The sequence below is a fragment of the Artemia franciscana genome, chromosome 9 (assembly GCF_032884065.1).
Source record: "Artemia franciscana chromosome 9, ASM3288406v1, whole genome shotgun sequence".
Lineage (NCBI taxonomy): Eukaryota > Metazoa > Arthropoda > Branchiopoda > Anostraca > Artemiidae > Artemia > Artemia franciscana.
Window position 1 is genome coordinate 37,797,088 of NC_088871.1, and position 13,731 is coordinate 37,810,818.

Genomic DNA, 13,731 nt, shown 5'->3' on the forward strand with positions numbered 1-13,731 from the left:
ACGTTTTGTTTCAGCATTTTCCGTCTAGGAAGAATATAATATTAAAAAATAATTTTTTTCATCTGAAAGTAAGGAGCAACATTAAAACTTAAAACGAACAGAAATTATTACGTAAATGAGGGGGTTTATCCCCTCGTCAACACCTCGCTCTTTACGCTAAAGTTTGTTTAGTAATTTCAAGAAAGCTATTTATTCTAAATAAACGACTTTCGTGATTCAGGGGTCATTCTTAAAGACTTGGAACAAAATTCGAACTTCAGCGTAAAGAGCGAGGTATTGTCGAGGGAGTGAACCCCTCATATACGTAATAATTTTTGTTCGTTTCAAGTTTTAAAGTTGCTCCTTGCTTTTAGTTGAAAAGACTTGATTTTTCTATTTAATTTCTGATCGTTTTCTAAATAATGCTGGGAAAACTGGCTTCCCTCATGGAAAGAGGTATAATTCCCTTCCCTCATGGAGAATTCTTTTACTTAAAGATCCATCCTTTTGCGATCACCAGTGGGAAAAAAACAACAAATAAACACGCAAACGTGAGCTTTCTTCTGGCAAAAGATACAAAATCCCGCATTTTTGCACACAGGAGGTGGAAAATTCTACAGTAGGGTTCTCTGATACGCTGAATCTGAGAGTGTGATTTCTATTAAGATTATATGAATCTTAGAATTCGGCACCCCCTTCAGGTAAAATTCCCTTCCCCCATGTAAAATTCAAATACAGAAGAAAGAATAATGAGGACTTTTTTTTTCCCAAGACAGTGAACAAACAAAACCTATTTGAATATTTCGGCCCTAAATCTAAGGGTCGTCTTCAGCAAAGAAAATAATAAACAATAACCCACTTACAATAATAATGTTCGCATGTTTTCCCCCTAAAATAATAAAACGAAAAATATCTTTGGTCAAATGCTCCCCATAAGCGTGACGTAAATAATGACAAAGACCACACTGCCTTTCAATAATAGAAATACAGAAGAGAGAATAATGAGGACTTTTTTTTTCCACGACAGTGAACAAACAAAATCTATTTGAATGTTTCGGCCCTATATCTAAGGGCCGTCTTCAGCAAAGAAAATAATAAACAATGAAACACTTACAATAATAATGTTCGTGTTTTGTCCCCCAATCTAATAAATAAAGGCCCTTAGATATAGGGCCGAAATATTCGAATAGATTTTGTTTGTTCACTGTCTTGGAATAAAAGTCATCATTATTCTCTCTTCGGTATTTGTATTATGGAAAGTCAGTGTGGTCTTCGTCATTATCGATATAAAATTCCCTTATGAAAAGATCCTCCCACTCAAGTACCTCCCCAAACACATCCCTTTGCGATCACCCATGGGAAAAACAACAAGTAAACACGCAAAGGAGCTTGGAAATTTTACAGTAAGGTTTTTTTGATATGCTAAATCTGATGTTGTGATTTTTATTAAGATTCTATGACTTTTTGGGGATGTTTCCTCCTTTCTCAGGCTCGTAACTTTTGATGGGTCAGACTGAACTGGATAAAACTTATGTATTTGAAGTCAGCATAAAAATCCAGTTCTTTTGATGTATTTATTGATATCAGAATTCTGCTTTTTAGGGTTTCGGTTACTATTGAGCTGGGTAACTCCTTACTTATAGTCCGTTACAACGAATAGTTTGATATATCTCTTACCAAATACTTTGGATACACCCACGGGGTAGGATGTAAAACCAAGAATATTTGGCAAATTAGATTTTTAATTTAAAATTTTTGAATTAAAAATTACCTTATGCTAAAATTACATAGGCGTTAACATGAATGACAGTCTCAATTACAAAAGCACAAATCGTGCTGTCCGCTGTCCCGCTCTTGGCTAACAGAAAGCAGAACATTGTTGAATTGGGTTGGTGAGAGGAAGTCATAAGAACAAATTTGAAGGAAGTAAAGATTTCATGGAAGGGAGTAAAGATTTAAGCTTTGAACGGAGTGTGATGAAGGAAGGGTTGGATTACTTTGTGTTAGAGGATTGGCGGTTCGATGCTGCAAGGACTTGTGTAGTGGTAGCAATATTTTTGTGAAACCATGTTTTATATCTCAATGCTATAGATTTTTTGGCAATATCAAGAGAAGACGGGATTTAATATTCGGGTGGATAATTGATATGACTGATTTGGGTCGATGACTGATTGGGTCAGGGGGGAAGGGGTCTCCATGCTCCAGCTTACTCCCCTTCCCGGCTGGTATCTATCTTCTTCAAAAATCTTGTCAAAACTAAAATGGGCCTACATAATTGAACAATCCATAGGAAAAAATCAGTTTCCTTTCGTATACCTTTGTCTTTATGGTACGATATGGCTCATTTTTCATTTTCCACTGTCACTTTCTCTTGACTTGAGAAAATTGGCTCCAAATCCCCCCCCCCCAGGACTTTGAAAAACTTATGACACTGATCTCATATGAACCAAATCACTGAATCCAGATAAAGAAAACATGGTTAATATGGACATTCATTGTATCAACTTTTAAGAGCCAACGGGCGGCATTACGGTCCCCAAAATTGAGAAACTCGAGAAATGACCTCTTCGATATTTTCAAATCAATAGCTAGCACTGAATTGTCAATCAACAATATTTTAGCCCTCTTTGGGCCAAAGTTGTTATTTTACGCCAAAAAACGGAAAAAATTGCCACTTTGATGCTGCCCGATCTCTTTTCTTATTGAAAAATCCCAATTTCCATGTAAATTGGCTCTCTTCCAACCTTTTCTGACCACTGATTTGACACAGTCAATCCAATGAAAAAGATGTAGTAACACACTATAGAGCCAACGCAGGGACCTTAGTAGTAAAAAAGTCTTTAATCCAATGCAATGCAACCCAATAAAAAAGAAAAAAACATCAAATAAACACGCATTGGTGACCATATTTTTCAGGAAGAATGTTAAATTTCTTATTTTAAGGGTTCCATGGCCCTTCCCTGAGTAAATATTTAGATCTTACCATATTCATAAAATTATGAATATACATAAAAATTACCTTTCTGTATTTTTATATTTCATATTTCAAAAGATTTTGAAAATTGTAAACAAATATTTACTCAAATTTCAGCTTCTAATCCAAAGAAATGTTTCCACGTTCTACCGGATGTTTGAACAAGTTTTATTAGAATAGAAATACAATATCTTTTTATTTTCCCAATAAGTGGTGCACAGTCAATCCAACCGAAATTAACATGAATAATCTATTTTGATAAACGTAGAAGAATCTTATCGTTCTATAATCATTTAATGATAGGACTATTGATTTGAGTAAACATGTTTACAGTATATTAAACTATGTATTTTTCACCTGAGAAATGGCCAGGGTTGCCACCAGAGCAAAAATAGGAATAACGGACATTCAGACTAAAAATCACCGAAAATGTAAAAAAAAAATCACCGAAGCATAAATTCACTGCTGCTTTTGCAAAACTGCATGAAGTTGGTGGCTAATAATAATAGTCTATTTGCTTGTAAAACGTTGTGGGTACAATAAAGTAAGACACTATGTTTTTCAAAGGTCATCAACTGCTTCAAGAAATAGGTTAATCTATCCCATTAAATGGATTTTCGATGGAAATCTTAAACTGTGGACTAAAATCCCTTTTTTGGGCGTAAAAAAAGCTTTTTTGGTTTATTTCCCTTCCATTTTACCTTTTACCATCCTCAGTTTTAATTTTAGTTTTTTTTTTCTGGTTTTTCATTCTAACAAATGACCTCAACATCCCTCTTTTATCCACAAATAATTGTCTCATTTCATTCATTCGCTTTTGAGTGTTTTTACTCTCCGCAATACACCAGGCATCTTTAATGGTAGGCCCCAGTTTGAAAAAAAAATCACACAAATGGTTTCAATTTTGTGAAATAATTTTATATGCCTCGAAAATGGTTGTAGGTAAAGTGTATGTCAATATATCAGACAAACAGTAATAAGTATCTAAATAGCAATCTCTGGTAGCAGTCTCTAAAAAGTATTTGGTAGTACCTAAACAGTCCTTCATGACCATTAACTACTAGACATTAGTTCTGCAAAATTCAGAAATTATTTTTCTTTAATCAATTGTCTTTTCCACTCCACCTCGCCCAATATTAGATCTTGATCATTTAATAAAAAAAAAGTTTTTTTAACTGAAAGTAAGGAGTGACATTAAAACTTAAAACGAACAGAAATTATTCCATGTATGAAAGGGCCCTTCTCAACGTCTGCTCTATACGCTAAAGTTTGACTCTTTCTCTCAATCCTACTTTATTAAACAGTAAAAACTTTAGCGTAAAGAGCAGGGCGTTAAGAAAGGTACAGCCCCTTTCATACATGGAGCAATTTCTGTTTGTTTTAAGTTTTAATGTTGCTCCTTACTTTCAGTTAAAAAAAACTATTAAAAAAACTTAAGGTTTTTGAATTTATGGATTTTGGCTCTCCGCACATAAATTATTAAAATGAAATTTGTATATTAATTATTTTTCTGGCTAAATGCTTTCTCTTAGTTTTGATCAGACGATTTTGAGAAATAATGGTCGGGGAAGGAGGCCTAGCTGCCCCCCAATATTTCGGTTACTTAAAAAGGCAACTGGAACTTTTAATTTTTAACGAACGTTTTTATTAGTAAAAAATATACGTAACTTAAGATTTAACTTACGTAACTAACTTCTATATTCTTATGTTTTTATTATGTATATGAGGGGTTTTGTCCCCTCGTTAATACCTCGCTCTTTACACTAAAGCTTAAGTTTTGTCCTAATTCTTTAAGCATTACCCCTGAATCAGAAAGGCCGTAGAATAAATGGTTGAAATTACTAAAGATACTTTAGCATAAGGAGCGAGATATTTAGGAAGAGAAGAACCCCTCACATGCGTAAAAATCTCTTTTCGTTTTAAGTTTTAAAGCTACTCCTTACTTTCAATTGAAAAAACTTTTTCATGTTTATTTTTTCATTGGTTTTTTATGGTAATGCTAGAAAATCCTACGCCTTTTTCATTGAATTTTCTCTTCCCCCATGACATATTCCTCCAATGGAAGATCCTCCAACATAGCCCCTGCCCCTCAACCCCCACCCAAACCAAAAAAAATCCCCCTGAAAACGTATGTACACTTCCCAATAGCCATTATTGTATGCAAACAATGGTCAAAGTTTTTAACTTGCAGCCCCTTCCGCGGGGACTGTGGGGGAGTAAGTCATCCTCAAAGACATAGTTATTATGGTTTTTGACTATGCTGAACACAATGGCTATCTCAAAATTTTGATCCGTTGACTTTGGGTAAAAAATTAGGGTGGAAGGGGACCTAGGTGTCCTACAAATTTTTTGGTTACTTAAAAAGGGCACTAGAACTTTTCATTTCCGTTAGAATGAGCCCTCTTGCGACATTTTAGGACCACTTGGTCGATACAATGACCCCTGGAAAAAACAACAACAAATAAACACGCACCCGCGATCTGTCTTCTGGCAAAAAATACGAAATTCCACATTTTTGTTGATAAGAGCCTGAAATTTTGGCAACAGGGTTCTCTGCTACGCTGAATGCGATGATGTGATTTTTTTTAAGATTCTATGACTTTTAGAGGGTGCTTCCCCCTATTCTCCAAAATAAGGCAAATTTCGTCAGGCTCGTAACTTTTGATGACAAAGACTAAATTTGATGAGACTTATGTACTTGAAATCAGCATGAAAATCCGATTCTTTTGATGTATCTTTTAGTATCAAAAATCCGTTGTTTAGAGTTTCGTCTATTATTGAGCCGGGTCGCTCCTTACTACAGCTCGTTACCACGAACTGTTTGACTAATCCTGAATGGTAGTACGGGCTGCATCAGAAAACTTCAAAACTGGATAAAATAGACTCTCAAAACAACTTCTGATTCAGGAGCATACAGGAACTGAACTTTTTAAACTTAATGGCCATTACTTCATTTAGTCAAACAGTTCGTAATATTGAACTCTAAGTAAGGTCCGACTCGGCCCAATAGTACCCGAAATTAAAAAAAAATTTAATAAGAATAATATATGCATCAAAAGAATTGAAATTTTATGTTGATTCCAGATATATAAGAAGCATTTAGAGTAGAAGCATTAAGAGTAACGCTACCCACCAAAAGTTACGAACCTGAGAAAGTTTACCCTATTTTCAAAAGGGGGGGTGGCATCTCTCAAAAGCCATGGAATCTTATTGAAAATCGTACCATCAGATTCAGCATATGAGGGAATCCTACTGTAGTGGTTTCAAGGTCCAGTCTGTAAAAATGTTCAATTTTATATTTTATGCCACAACATCGAGAAAGAGCTTATTGAAATTCGTTCTAGTTCCATTTTTAAGTGACCACAAATATTGGAGAACAACTAGCCACCCTCCCATGCCCTCTTTTCTCTAATGTTGGCCATTCAAAATTTCGAGATAGGCATTTATTTATGATAGTTGAAAGATTCAATGACTATATCTTACGGGGTGACAAAACCCCCACATACACCGGGGAAAGAGCTGCGAGTTGTAAAATTTGCTCTTTGTTTACATATAGTACTTGTTATTGGGAAGTATACATACATTTTTTGAGGGTAGGGGTCTACAGGGATAATATTTTGTTGTGAGGGAATTTTCTGGGGGTGAGCTTTCAAGGAGAAATTTGCCAGAGTTCCCATACGAAATTCATTTTATTTGTCAAACTTTCTCTTTGGCAGCTCAACTTTAGACGTGGTGATTTTTGGAGGAAACTTTCAGTGGGGTTTGAATTCTCTAAAGGATTTTTCTTTGAAGGGAGACTTTCCACGGGAGATATTCTACATGGGGAATAATCACCAGGAATAATTCTCTCTGGAGAAATTGTTTAAAGGAGAAATTTTCCATTGGAGGGGCAGTCTGGGAAAAATTTTCAACATAGAAGGGACTTTCGGTATGGATTGAAAAACAATCAGATATTAAATACAAAATATGTGTTTTTTGGAATGAGAGTAGGAAATTTTCTTTGGGGATTCTGCAGCAAAAAAGGAATTTTCTGGAGGCAATTTCCCGGGGCTGAGCCCTTTATGTTGGAAAACTTTCCATGCAGGAATTTTTCTTGGGGATATTTCCAAGGAGGGACAGCGGTTTTCACGGTATTAGTTGAAAAATGAACAGTAATTAAATTTAAAGAAAAAGAAGTCTTTTCCAATTGAAAGTAAAGAACATTATTAATACTGAAAACGAGCAGAAATTATTCTGTTTATGAGGGGGCTGCTTCCTTCTCAATAGAGATAGCGCTCTTTGCGCTAAAGTTAGACCTTTTGTACGTAGTTATTAAAGAACCACTCCTGAAACACAAGGAACGTCTAATTAGATTAAGGAACTTATTTAAAAGTGCTTAAAACCTTTATTGCGAAGAGAGGGGCATTGAGGAGGAGGCAGTCTCCCTACTATACAGAATAATTTCGTTTGTAAGAAGTTTTAATATTGATCTTTACTTCTAATTAAAAAAATTGTTTTTAATTAATTCCGTTAATAAGGGGCTGCCTCATTCTCAATACCCCAATCCTTATGCTAAAGTTAGATTTTTTATCCCAATTTTTAAGGAAAGACTCTTGTAACATAAGGAATGTTTTATTAGAACAAGGAACTTTTTTGAAGTGCTTAAATCATTAGGCGTTAAGAGAAGGATATTGCTGAGGAAGCAGCCCTTCTCATATATGTAATAATTTCTGTTCGTCTTAAGTTTTACTGTTGCTTCTTACTTTCAATTCAAAAAATTTGATTTGTTTTATTTAATCTTAAAAAGGAATGCTATGCCAGTGAGCGGTACAATACTTAAACGTGTCAATGAGAACTGTTAACTATGGTAGGAAAATTGAAATTTCACCTTTACTTTTCCAGAAGAGAGAGAGAGAAAGAAAGAGAGAGAGAGAGAGAGAGAGAGAGAGAGAGAGAGAGAGAGAGAGAGAGAGAGAGAGAGAGAGAGTTTCAAATAATTTTGCAATTTTGATCCATTTGCTTAAGCACATGGGTCAAAATTGGGCAAATAGGCTGTGTATTTTGCCAAGGCAGCAAAAATTTTTAAAGATGTTTTGCTGAGAATATATTGCATAATTTTCACTTTTATGTGCTTATTGAAGACAAAAGAAATAAGTTTTTGGAGTGCTGCTGGCTTTACACTTTTTCTTCATTATGAGAATTTCGACTTACATTTTTGCCTTTTATAACTAAAAGCAGCCCGTCCCAAAGCCAAGCAATCACAAAAAAGTGGATAATTTGGAAATAGTATCGGCCTTAGGTCAGGTCTCAAACTGAATCCATAGTGATTCCATAATATGAACATGATATGCCGCATGAAGGGTTTCAAAAAAAAAATGCGAACGTATTACCAGCCATGGCATATTTTAGTTAGACTTGTCCCATGTCAGTATTCTATGCATAAAAAAAAAATTAAAAAGAAGCATTATACTTTACCACTCAGAATTCATTTATTTTAATGCTGGATTTTAACTTACAAACAACAACATGTAAAACAATGAGTACAATGAGTATTTCTATCCCTAAATGAATATTTTGGCTCAGAATCAGTTTTTATAACTGAAAGGGAACATGAAAAATGGCTTTTGTTCATAATTTCAAGTTGTATTTTTTAACTTTGGAGACAAGGCCCTAATACTTCTCGTCTTAGGATACACTCATGCTGCAATAAATCTGTGAATTTTTAATTTGCTTATTTTTATCAGTTTTGTTTACCTTGTCTTCAAACAAACGAAACTTATCTTCAAAGTTTTACCCTTCACAATGCTTTAAAAGCCTATTCACAATGAGATTTTTACTAAAATTGAAATTTTGCTACTGCTGCTTTCAGCCAATCAGGTTTTCTTATATAATTTTCTGACTGGCTGAAAAATGTCATTAAAAATTTTAATTGGCTCATCTTAGCGCTAACTTAACTCAGCATTAGTAAAACTCTCATTGTGAATTGGTCTTAGTGGAATTTTCGTATGGTATCGTGTTGCAAACAATTCAGCTGATAATTTGCTTAAATCTTTACATTAGGTGGAGGAGCTAAACTTTCATTTTCAAAGGTCTGCCACTCCCCATGCTTTTTCAGTAATTCTTACCTTTCTAACAATGTCGCAATCACAGGGTATGATTTTTGTTGGGGTATTTATCTATGCATAATTTTGGATATTTCACACCCGATATTTTTTTAAGGTCTTTTATTTGGAAGAGGTGAGGGAGAAAATGCTCAATCGAGACAATGGGAAAAAGCTATTTATATACAAATTTTTTAGTACTGTGAGAAAGCATTGTGATATTTTAGTTTGTTTCCCTAAGCTGGGAAGCAACATGGGACAGGCATCGGTTAGTGTGTAACAATACTATTGCGAGTATTAGTTCTAAACTGTTTATCCATGTAATGCGTCTGAATGACCTTCAAGTGTCTACCCGGCATTTCGTCCAAGAGCGTTATTTAATTTCATAATTTCAAGAATTTTATCCGCAGACTCAATACTGCCTCCCTGTGGTCCATTAAGTCAATTTTAAAAAGAGGGACTATGTGTGATAAATACAAAAATCCAAACATAATTTCATCTTCATTTATTATTTTATTTTTGGTACTATATATTTCAACTAATAATTCATGGATATAAAAACGAAAATTGCTCTAAAACTTAAAGCCATACATTTCTGACAAGCATAAACTAGGTCATCAAGAGTAAGATTGGGCTCAGGGATAGATTGCTTTGTATACCCTATCTTTTTCCAATACAGTGTCTATGTTATTGAATTTGACGGGTGGCTTTGGGCGTTGAAAAGGAGGCGCTGTGTGAAGCGGTCACATGGTAGCCCTCAAGCAATTATTGTTTTGGGTTCTAAGAATTTTCATAGAACTTCTAAAATGTCTTAACAGCTAACTTCATTTGATACTAAATTTTCTGCTAAGCAGAAAAAGAATTAGTTAAAAAGAAGTGGGAATTAAAAAGGTTCGATTATAACTAAGTAAAAGCCAATTAAACTTGAAATATTAATGTCCACACAACAAAAAATCTCGAACCGGGCTCGTTTGAGGCTTTGGGCCGAAGTATCTAACTTCCTACCCCTCCTAATGCCCCACCCCCTATCCTGAACAGCCTGGTAAAGGAAAGTAAAGTTTTACATAAGAAATCACTTTAGGGGCTCAAGTTATTTAAAGGGAGGGGGGTTGCATCACCTGATCTCCACCTTGTTACGCTAGTAATTTATCTTAGCAATTTGAGATGCTTACCTTAGATATATAATTTGTCACCGAATTATTTTTCAAGTGATTGCCTATGTACCCAATATGCGCAAGTCTACTGAGAAGGAAAATTCGTTCTTTCTGCAACGACAAAGCTTAAAACAAACAGCAATATTCGTATCGTTTTTCTTTCTTTTATACAAAATAGATTAAATACCAATTAAAGATTTAAAAGATTAGACCAAGAGATATAAAATCCGATTTTATAACGTAAATCTGACCCCAAAAAGTCATATTTTCCACAAACTTATCAATACTTTATTAGAGCCTAGGACGAAAAAATATGCAATTACTTCTCTTGAAAAATATCTTAGAACTGCTACTCTTACGTGGACAATGTTTTCCTTAGGTAAACAAATTAATGGTCTTTATTAACTTTAATTTTATAATGACGTCCGTTTTAAATACAAAACGTACTGATAACTACGTATAAAAGGTAAATAAACGAATCATATCAAATCATTAATGGTGAAATTGGAGCTACCATCAACCTCCGCATGTGACCCCCCTTTACCCTCATTCGATCCTCTCAAGTGATATTTTCAGTTATCTTCTAGAGTAATATCGGGAGTAATACGTAATAGGAAGAGTAATATCAAATCATAATGTCATTCAAAGTTGCAAAACACCCATTTGAGACAAAAAGTCCCGACTTTATAACAAGTAACTAACTATAAAATCGTGAATACATAGTAATTATTTTCCTCAGCTGCTAAGGGAAAACTTCTTAAAGGAACAAGGTCCAAAATATTTTATTACAATTTTTTTTAGCATGTTTCAATTTTATCCGGGTTCTTAGTGCAAATTTGTTGGACAAAGTGGCTCTTACCGGACTTTATCAATACTAATTAGCATTTACAAGTAATGTTAATGATTTTAAAAATGTCAATTGGTGAGAACTTTGGGAGCCACTAGGTTCATGTTTTAGAAGAAATAAAATTTATCTAGATTAAGAGGTAAATTTTAAATTCAACCAAATAATATAAAATATTACCAAATAGTTTCGCAAAATAAACTTTCAGACAGCAGACATCTATTTTTAAAAACACGTTTAGACTTGTATTTTTATAAATTTCAGTGTCTAATAAAAATAATTTGATTTAAGCCTGAATGCTAGCCTGTATTGGTTCAATCAGCATTTTATCCTTAGTTGACAGGATGTACACGTAACTAGAGGGGAGAGGCTCAGGTTCTGCTCCATTGATCTAATACAGTTGCTAATAATGGATATACACTCTTGTAAATACGTACATATCTATATATATAAAAATAAGTTATCTGTGTGTGTGTGGGTCTGTCGGGTGACGTCATGTTTGTGTGTTGACTGACGTCATGTTTTCGACTGACGAAATTACAGACCGAAACATCGGGACACAAATGATGACCGGGACACCGCCACATAGGGAATATAAATGACGACCGGGACACTCAAAGAGAAAGCGACCGGGACACAAGGAATCTTCGATTAGCAATCACCATCAACAAAGCACCGGAACACAAATGACGACCGGGACACAAGGAGTATAAATGACGACCAGGAAATAAGTAAAAAAAACTAAAAAAACTAAAAAAAAGGTAAAAAATACAAAAAAATAAAAAGAAAAAAAAACTAAAAACTAATAAAAAAACTAAAAAAGCTAAAAAACTAAAAAATATAAAAAAGAAAAAAAAATAAAAAAAGAAAAAAAAATGAAAAATAAAGGAGAAAAACAAAACTAAAAAAAAATAAAAAAAAGAAAAAAGAAAAAAACTAAAAAAACTAAAAAAAAGTAAAAACAAAAAAAAAACTAAAAAGAAAAAAGGGGAAAAATAAAAAAAAATTATTTCATCATATACCATTTCAAAAACGAATGTCAGGTTTACCGACTCTTGAACATGCAACATATAATGGTCCATGGGAAAACAATCCGTATTCAGATCTATACCTCATGATTCTAATGATTGCCCTTGATCTTTGTTGATGATGATTGCTAATCGACCATTCCATGTGTCGCCATCGTCATTTATATATCCCACTGTGCCCCCCGGCATCCCCTTTGTAGTTTTGTCCCTGTGTCCCGGTCGTCATTTATATTCCCTGTGTCCCGGTCGTCATTTGTGTCCCGGTGTCCCAGTCTGTGATTTCTCTTTGAGTGTCCCGGGCGTCATTTATATTCCTTGTGTCCCGGTGTCCCGGTCGTCATTTATATCCCCCTGTGCCCCCCGGCGTCCCCGTTGTAGTTGTGTCCCTGTGTCCCGGTCATCATTTATATTCCCTGTGTTCCGGTCGTCATTTGTATCCCGGTGTCCCGGTCTGTATATACATTCGTTTTTTAGTTTTGTTTTTCTCCTTTATTTTTCTCCTTTTTTATTTTTTTTCTTTTTTAGTTTATTTAGATTTTTAGATTTTTTAGTTTTTTTTATTAGTTTTTAGTTTTTTTTCTTTTTAGTTTTTTTGTAGTTTTTACCTTTTTTTAGTTTTTTTTAGTTTTTTTTTACTTATGTCCTGGTCGTCATTTATACTTCCTGTGTCCCGGTCGTCATTTGTGTCCCGGTGCTTTGTTGACTGCTAATCGAACATTCCTTTTGTCCCGGTCGCTTTCTCTTTGAGTGTCGTCACCGTCACACATTAATGACGTCACCGTCATAACAAAAATGACGACAACTAACTTCATGACGTTAGTCGACACAGAAACATCACGTCACGTGACAGACACACAGACAGACAACTTATTTTTATATATATAGATATATATATATATATATATATATATATATATATATATATATATATATATATATATATATATATATATATATATATATATATATATATATATATATATATATATATATATATATATATATATATATATATATATATATATATATATATATATATATATATATATATATATATATATATATATATATATATGGTATTTATGGCATTAATGGTATTTAAGACATGCGTTCACGGAAAAATGTTTAGTTGTAAAATGACAGAAGAACCTACAATGGCAACAGCCGAGGAAGCTGCTCAAAGAGTCTATGCCAAAAAACTTGCTGCTGATAGAGAAAGTAAGAAAAGAAAGCGTGCCGAGGAATCACAAGAACAGCAAGAAAACAGGCTTGCAACTGATAGAGAAAGTAAGAAAAGAAAGCGTGCCGAGGAATCACAAGAACAGCAAGAAAACAGGCTTTCGGCTAAAGAACGCAAAACCGCGCAGTTAGATGAAAATCCACCTGGAAAGCGAGAGTCAAAACATATCAAAACTGAAAATGATAGCGATGATGATTGGGTTTGGGATTTTGACTTGGATAAGGTCATCAATGCCTACCAGATTTAAGTTAAAAAACAAAGGTTCAGCGATATGTACTTAGTGACGCTGAAAAATAAAGAGGAAAAAAAACTGAAAAAATGTAAAAAACTAAAAAAAATTAAAAGAAAAAACACTCAAAGATAAATTACAGACCGGGACACAAATGACGACCGACACAGAGGGAATATAAATGACGACACTCAAAGAGAAAG

General features: G+C 34.1%; 1 protein-coding gene across 3 annotated transcripts in view; it reads right to left on the reverse strand.

The window, feature by feature from the left end:
• The window catches only part of LOC136031379 (aquaporin-7-like), an 85,348-nt gene that overhangs the window by 27,779 nt on the left and 43,838 nt on the right, over positions 1–13,731 (reverse strand). The window contains exon 1 of one of the 3 annotated variants that reach the window (XM_065710891.1): positions 10,206–10,331. The exons of 1 other annotated variant lie outside the window; for it this stretch is intronic. The gene's annotated coding sequence lies outside the window, so the exon portion shown is untranslated. Of the gene's footprint in view, positions 1–3,059; positions 3,194–10,205; positions 10,332–13,731 lie in introns of those variants that run through there. One more of the 3 variants, XM_065710892.1, reaches the window with a different exon arrangement.